The following is a 9,448-nucleotide window of genomic DNA, read 5'->3' as shown; positions in this document are numbered from 1 at the left end:
GTGCCCCTTGCACAGCGGAAGACTTGTACAAAACAAATAAATCAGACACGGATCTATTTGACCGATTATGCGATTAATCAATTCACATGTTAAACAGATAATTGCATGCTAGAACGCAAATAATTCATGCTCATAGAAAGTAAATCCTAAACATGAATTCTACGGTTTAGAGTTACCGATTTGATTCTCCAAAGAATCGTCGATTGCTCGCGCCTTCTCCACGTGATGATCTTCAATACTAGACCACGGATCTTCTCTCTGGTTCCCGAACTGTATCTCGATATCAGGGTGGGCTGATCTTATCAAAATACTAGGACTCGAATAAAGAAGACAGAAGAAATCCTTTTGGGAAAAGGAGTAGAATTCGAAATCTCCTTCAGCTGGGGAAGCCGAAATTTTCGAAAATTTCAAGTATGAAAATTGTGATTTTCTGTCTCCTTTATTCTCCTATTTATATTAAGTTCCTTTTGGGCCCAGACAGGGATCTATGGAAGGTTTTGGATATGGGCTCACCCAATTAGCTTTTTACTAATTAAATTGAACCCACAATTTAATACAAGCTTATATTGGAATATTACGAGCAGCCACTACAGAAGTAATATTGCACTCCCCATCCAAATCCGAAATTACAAGTAATCCGGGTTTCCATTATTTATATTATTTATTTCCCGCGCTTAAGATATAAATGTCCATTAATTAATTAATGTCTGCTATGGACTTAATTAATTAACATCTTATTAATTCCAAGAGTGGACTTAGCAAGAAACACTTATTTATTATTCATAGAGTAATAAAACTCCAACTGGCCAGTTTTTCCGAATAATAAAACCTTGTTCAAGCTCCTCTTGAGGACATTATCAAACGAGACTCACCTCGCGCACGATTCAACATAATAGCAATCCTAGCACCGCTAGATATTAATCACCACTACCCAATATATCAGGATTATTGGGTTGCGAAAAACCCGCACCATTTGATAAGTCAAAGTAGTGCATAATCAATACCGTATGCTCAATGCTAACGTATGTAGATTAAGAAATAGTATTTTATCAAGACCTAGTCTTTCAGTAGATAGCATAAAGACACGTCTTGCTGTTAGATCCATTCAGTGCTATACCACACCAACGTCATCTTATTTCAGTAAGGCTTAGAAATAATCGGACTGACATTGCAACCTTTCACGATAGGTAGTCTAAGCCTATCTGGGTTGTGAAATTCTTCTTTTTCTTTTGCAAAGCATTGCATAGAACCGACCGTGTTACCTTAAAGTGGACGACGCCCACAACCAGTCTACTAAGCAAAAGACTTAGACTTTGTTTGCTTCTTATACATTCAAATGTTTATAAAACATCTTCTAAATGCACAAGCAAACACAATGTAATAATATACTGATTCTATTCGTGCGAAACTGCTCGAATAATACTGAATCGGGTTAAAAGTGGATTATAGAGTTTTACGTATACAAGCAAGATTCTATTCGAGCGAAACTTGCTCGAAACATGCTTTTCAGTATACCAAACCTAACAATCTCCCACTTATACTCAAAACATGCTTTCGAGTATACCCACTGCCAAAAACTCTCCCACTTATACACAAAGCAGGTATTGGTACTAGATATATCGAACCACCATTCATTTCACATCATGTTTGAACATGTTGCCACAAAGGCATTTTATGTGAAAAATCTGCTTGGTTGTTCTCTGATCATATCTTTTCCACCATAATGTCTTTGCTGCGTACTTGATCTTTAATTAATTTCATCTCTCTATGTGATTGCTTAGCTTTATTAGCTCGTGTGTCCCTTGAGTTAGCCTTCACTAGAGTAATCACAACCAAACGTAATACTCATAGGCATACTCAAACTTACGATTAAAGCTATTAGGAAGATACTCCTAAGGTAAACACATTTTCAGAGGATGACTTACTCGATCACTGATTAGTCATAAAACTAAGTCAGTGTAACCCCAAGGACATTACATGAATGACTGGTAAACTAGAATATAGCAATTAGTCTTTCTCAAGCACTATGGTATACTCTTTACCTCAATCAAAGTCCTTTGCCATGGTTAATATGATATATACTTGTCATGCATAAGCACAACTAATATCAAACTTAGTACACATTATAGCATACATGAGACAACTATCTCCGAAACTAGTCTCATAATTCTTGATCTCACTAAGCGTCAAACGACACTTGACTAGAGACAAGACAATTCCATCTTGAAAGGTATAAACCTTTTCATGGAATTTCTAATGCTAAAATGTTCCAAGCAATGTGTAGATATAAGATTCCTAAGAGAATCTCAACATTCTTTCTAGCAATCTTAAAAAGGACTTAGATGCTAAGAATGTAATTAGTTTCTCTTAAATCCTTTATCTTAAACTGGGCAGACAACCAGTTTCCTACGCCAGATGCCAATCTTAGTTGTTTGCAACTTTTGTAGATTTCATCATCGTAGAGTACCAATAATACCATATGTAATGCACTTTCAACTTCCTTGTGCTTATAGCACTGATAAGGACACAAGTCAAATTCCAAATATTTGACAATTTGATTAAACACATATACTCTGATTTAGATGCTTGCCTAAGACCATGAAGGTCTATATAAGCTTCCAATCATGCGTTTCTTGCCCTTAATTACATATCCATTAGAATGTTCTAGTAGATGATTTCCTCAAGACTTCTATTTATAGAAGGCTGTCTTGACAATCATAATACATACATTCTAATTTATGTAAGTTCTAATAGACAATATGATCGATTAAATCCTGGCACAACGATAGCGAGAAGATAATTCTCTTTGGGCATAACCCATTGTCATTGTCTAGCCATTTGAGATCCACATTTACACTTGCAAAGATACTTGCTCCCACTGACTGACACAGCCTGTAGGTAGTATTGCAAGTCTTGTAAAATATGTTGTCTATCTTAGATTGTAATATGGAATCTATCACCTTTTCAAAGATGATTATCCAAATTAACCAATACTACATTGTAGTTAAAGGGATTATGTTCAAGTTAATCTAAGACTGAGTCTTACGACACTCTTAGACCCATGAACTTGTTGTGTTCCAGTGGAACGCTCCCACTACGACATGGTTCTTACAATCTTAGGTACTGAAGTTGATTTTATTAGTGCAAAAGTTTCTAATGGTATGACTTCTTGGTAATGTGGAAAATCTGATATCTCTCTCTTTATTTTGAGAGTTATCACGCTGTTAGGCTTATAGTTCATCTCATGATCTTCATACAAGAATTATATCTTTGAAGATTACAAAACTTATAACCTTACATCATTTGGGACAAACCTTAAAACATGCCTCAGTACACAACTCCAATTTCTTGGACACTTTTCCAACACGTGTTGGAACAACATTACACCTTGAGATGTGCTAGACTAGAGACACTCTAGTCCACAACTCGTGTTTTGTAGAAGGTACTGATGTTGGTAGTTTCTTTAATGTTTATCCCATCAATGATAAGATTTTAATGAGTACAACTCATCACTTAATCAAACTTGTCTTAGAAAGACTTCGATTCCTTCTTACATAACTATCCCATTCATTAGATGAATGCTTGGATTCGTTAATGGAGATTAGACTCCCACTACTGATCATAACCCTTTGCTCGTCTCCTTATGGTGTAAACCATTGAGACTTGCTAGTCTTTCTATGTTGCACTTCTATAAGTATTCTGAATCTCTTGAAAAATCAAATGATTCTAACTCATAGTGCATCAAATAGACTTTCTCAACTCTCAAGCTATTTAACGAAATGTTAAAATCTTGATAGTCTAGATCAGTTCGAACAATTTCTAAGTATTTTCTTGGCCTTAAGGCTAAGAGCCATAAATACTTTATCATTCAATGATTAAGAAGTTGATGTGTTGTTGAATACTCAACCTTGTCGCACTTATATTATTTTAATACTATGATGCCTTAAGCATCAACCATAAAACAATAGTTGAGCATTAATAGCTCCCACTGCAACAAAAACCTAACTGGATCAAGATCTCTTACTTAGAAGTTGCATTGTCATGTAAGTCATTGTCCTTCTTTAAAATAGGTCAATCCAACTCACAAAGCATCTTTTCTCGCTTTAAACAAACTTTGACGACAATTCAGGCTCTCCCATTTCCATATCTAGTCTTTTGTTCAAATGAACTAGGACTTAAGAAAATGCAGCCTTTATGAATTCGTCATCTATCATGTTACTTTCCTCTAACAGTAATATAACGACTATTATTCTGAAGATTTTCTACTTTTCAGTTAAACCTTCTTGTAGTCATTTCTTATTACTTTAGGCGATGACTTGTGTGTCAGAAACTATTTGAGTGATCAAAAGATCCTCAAAACATTCTGTCACTCTAGGATATTCCAATCGAATCATCTTGACAGATTCTATTTATATCCATCTTTCATCGTCATTAACCAAGACTTGTCGAGCTACTTAAAAGGAAAATAGCTTGACCTTATTCCTCAAAGAGCTTGTCAAGTACATGCATAATGCATTCTCGAACATTCTTCGTGGAATTATGTCGAGGAAATGGAGGACATGAATCATTGAGTATAAACTCCAAGCTTTCAGCGATGAGAATCTTATCCATTTTCGTTTCCGGTCTACATAATTTAGGCATTCGAGTTTACTTTCTTTAAGGATCGCAGACAAATATTAAATGACATAATGAAGATTTGGCAAATAAACTTATTATCACATACTCATGCTCAATACATAATCGCAAATAACCACAAAACAATTATGTATCTTGCAACTGTAAAATTAAAATTTTGTACCCTCAAGCAGAGGTCAATACGCATTAAAATTTTAGCAATTTTACTGGTCACAACACCGACGAATAGTCCAGAGACCGCAGCACGGCATGGCCGCCAAATGTTGCCTAAGCACGACCATCAGATTTAGCATTACAGAATCTTGTTTCTACAACACACTCCCATAACAATGCTCATGTGCTGATAACAAAACCAAGCTATCTCATAAATTCTGTTATGAACTTGCTATTTCTTAGTATTATTGTCCCCACAGCATGGGTGGCGATAATATTAGAAACTAGCTTCATAAATTTGCAAACCAACCGATGGAGACCGTATACAACGCACTTGTTGTAATCATCACTTAGATATTTTTATATGGTTTTTGCATAATTATCACATAAGCAGATAAAGCAGATAATCCACTTAAAATAGATAAACACCAAATAAACAGATAAATCCATTTAATGCATGGCATTTAAACACACATGGATAATTATCAAAAATTATTTAATCTAGTCAAGGGAGAATCAATTAAATAATTAAGTTTTATCTTGGATAATAATTATCCAAATTTATTTAGGATTTATCAAGATAGAGTCAACTATCTAAATCCACTTAGGATTATTCTAGATTTTATTTCGATAAAATCAAATCCTTACAATTCAAGATAACGTTGATCTAGGATTATCATTATTTAAATCGTACTAGGATATTACTAGATAGAAACAGTTCCATCATAATCCATAAGATAAAAATAAAATCCTATCAACCAAGATTTATACAAATCTTAATTCTATTTAGAATAGACATCCAGAATATATCAAACATTACTTAGGATTTCTTAGATAAATAAATTTATCTAAATCCAATTAAATAAGGATTTTCTTATATATCATTAATATCCTAATCTATCTAGGACATAAATCCAAAAGATAAGGATAACTTGGATTAATACTTATTTTAATCCATCTAAGATTTGTCTTAATAGAATTAAATCTATTCAAATCCATAGGATAAAATAAATTAATATAAATGTTTATCCTAATTCATCTAGGATTTATCTTGGAATAAATCCATACAAATCCATAGAATAAGATAATATTATATTATAATTATTCAAATCTATCCAAGATTTATCTAGGAATAAATCCATATAAATCTATAAGATAAGAATAAAATATTATATTATCACTATCCAAATCCATCTAGAATTTATCTATGAATAAATTCATATAAACTCATAGGATAAGAATAAAATAATATTATCATTATCTAAATCCAACTAGGATTTGTCTAGGGATAAATCCACATTAATCCATAGGATATAAATAAAAAATTAGATTGTCATTATCCAAATTTAACTAGGATTCATCTAGGAATTAAATCCCTACAAATCCATAAAATAAGGATAAAATCTATAATTAATCCATGATTTAATACAAAATCAAATCTTATATAATATATAAAATCCACAAGATATATTCAAATCTTGATTCTAAATTAATCTTGAATTATTTCCAAAATTGAATCCAAGGATTTGGAAATCCTAATCAAATTTGGAAAGCGAAGTCACGAGAACGAGGAGTGCGACTTCGTGCATAGGGAAACCCTAATCTTGCGCCATCGTACTCCCACTCGAAATTCGCCGCTTTTGCCTGCGTGACGACGTCGCTGCTGCATCGTACTCGTCACAGCTGCACGCACCCCACCTTCGGCCTCCCACTCGAACAAAAACTGTCGTTGCTCGGAGACGTCGCTGCTGTCACAAAATCGTGCACAACGCAGCCATCTCCGTCGATGTTCGAGCCCGGGAAAAACTCTCCGTTCATGGCTGCTGCTGCGACGCTGCCTGCGCAGCGGCTGCTGTCTTGGCGATCTCCGACGCTGCTGTCGCACCCGTCGCCGCCAGACCGCCGCTGCTGCTGCCTGCAGTCGCTATCGGAGCTGCTGAATCCGTCGGCGCTGCTGCCTTGGTGTTTTTCCGAGCCCGGGAAACTGCCCACGAGGGGCTCCCACTCGAAACCCACCGTTGCTGCAATGATCAATTCGCATGGAGTACCCAGCCTGATCGTGGTGTAATTTCACGTCACAAGTTATATGTACTCCAAATTGAAACTAAAGCAATCTGACCCTATTACATACCGACATGAACAAATTAATTCATTCAAATAACGATTTATGTAATTCCAAATAATTCCACCATGTAATAATTACAAATAAAAGGAATTAGATTGGATTGCCATATGCCGACAAAAACTAAACGAAGTTGGAGGCGAAGTCTTAGGCGCGAATCAAAACATGCACTCAAGCAATACACATAACATGAAATTAATCCACATAATCAGAGCCAAAAATTGGCTCTGATACCAATTGTTGGGGTTTGGTGCCCCTTGCACAATAGAAGACTTGTACAAAACAAATAAATCAGATACGGATCTATTTGACCGATTATGCAATTAATCAATTCACATGTTAAACAGATAATTGCATGCTAGAACGCAAATAATTCATGCTCATAGAAACTAAATCCTAAACATGAATTCTACGGTTTAGAGTTACCGATTTGATTCTCCAAAGAATCGATGATTGCTTGTGCCTTCTCCACGTGATGATCTTCAATACTAGACCACGGATCTTCTCTCTGGTTCCCGAACTGTATTCTCGATATCAGTGTGGGCTGATCTTATCAAAATACTAGGACTCGAATAAAGAAGACAGAAGAAATCCTTTTGGGAAAAGGAGTAGAAATCGAAATCTCCTTCAGCTGGGGGGGCCGAAAATTTTGAAAATTTCAAGTATGATTTTTTTTTATCCTCCTATTTATATTAAGTTCCTTTTGGGCCCAGACAGGGATCTATGAAAGGTTTTGGATATGGGCTCACCCAATTAGCTTTTTACTAATTAAATTGAACCCACAATTTAATACAAGCTTATATTGGAATATTACGAGCAGCCACTACAGAAGTAATATTGCACTCCCCATCCAAATCCGAAATTACAAGTAATCCGGGTTTCCATTATTTATATTATTTATTTCCCGCGCTTAAGATATAAATGTCCATTAATTAATTAATGTCTGCTATGGACTTAATTAATTAATATCTTATTAATTCCAAGAGTGGACTTAGCAAGAAACACTTATTTATTATTCATAGAGTAATAAAACTCCAACTGGCCAGTTTTTCGAATAATATAATAAAACCTTGTTCAAGCTCCTCTTGAGGACATTATCAAACGAGACTCACCTCGCGCACGATTCAACATAATAGCAATCCTAGCACCGCTAGATATTAATCACCACTACCCAATATATCAAGATTATTGGGTTGCGAAAAACCCGCACCATTTGATAAGTCAAAGTAGTGCATAATCAATACCGTATGCTCAATGCTAACGTATGTAGATTAAGAAATAGTATTTTATCAAGACCTAGTCTTTCAGTAGATAGCATAAAGACACGTCTTGCTGTTAGATCCATTCAAGTGCTATACCACACCAACGTCATCTTATTTCAGTAAGGCTTAGAAATAATCGGACTGACATTGCAACCTTTCACGATAGGTAGTCTAAGCCTATCTGGGTTGTGAAATTCTTCTTTTTCTTTTGCAAAGCATTGCATAGAACCGACCGTGTTACCTTAAAGTGGACGACGCCCACAACCAGTCTACTAAGCAAAAGACTTAGACTTTGTTTGCTTCTTATACATTCAAATGTTTATAAAACATCTTCTAAATGCACAAGCAAACACAATGTAATAATATACTGATTCTATTCGTGCGAAACTGCTCGAATAATACTGAATCGGGTTAAAAGTGGATTATAGAGTTTTACGTATACAAGCAAGATTCTATTAGAGCAAAACTTGCTCGAAACATGCTTTTCAGTATACCAAACCTAACAACTAATTCATCTACTAAGTGTGCAGGTACAACCAGAAAGGATGGAATCTCAAGAACCAAGGAGTTCTTAAGATTAGTCTAGGGTTTCTGCTTGTAACTTTGTACTTAGTGTGTAATCAAGATACCACTGTTGTAATTGGCTTGTACCTCTGAGATTAGCCATCTCAGAACCAATCAATAAAAGAGGTCCCGGTAATTAGCGAATCCCGAGTGGTCTGATCCATACAGTGGTATCAGAGCCCTGGTTCAGAGCTGGGCCTGTGTGGCTCGGGGTTCGGTGGTTGCGCTTGCAAGTTTTCTGATGTGACGGTCTCGACCAAGACCTGTGGTGACTTGGTGACCTGTAACATGGGGTAGACATGTGGTCTGTGGTCTGGTGGTCTTGGTTTGAGGGGAGGATTGAAAGGGAGCAAACCATATCCCACATTGGAGAATGAACAAGACTTGCAAGTGTATAAATGGGCTACCCCTACTCCATTAGTATGAGGCCTTTTGGGGAGTACCCCAAGAGCAAAACTGTGAGGGCTTTACCCAAAACGGACAATATCTTGCTGTTGTATGTGGATGACATGCTGATTATGGGTCCTTGCATTAAGTCTATTAAACATGTGCAAAGTGCTTTATGTGAAAATTTTGACATGAAAGATCTTGGTGATGCTAAAAAGATTTTGGGGAACAATATCCTTAGGGATAGAAAGTACTCTTCTCTGGTCCTTCATCAGGAACCTTATGTGCAAAAAATTCTTGAAAAGTTTAATATGCTTGGTGCTAA

The sequence above is a fragment of the Salvia hispanica genome, chromosome 5, assembly GCF_023119035.1.
Source record: "Salvia hispanica cultivar TCC Black 2014 chromosome 5, UniMelb_Shisp_WGS_1.0, whole genome shotgun sequence".
Lineage (NCBI taxonomy): Eukaryota > Viridiplantae > Streptophyta > Magnoliopsida > Lamiales > Lamiaceae > Salvia > Salvia hispanica.
This window is presented reverse-complemented; position numbering follows the sequence as displayed.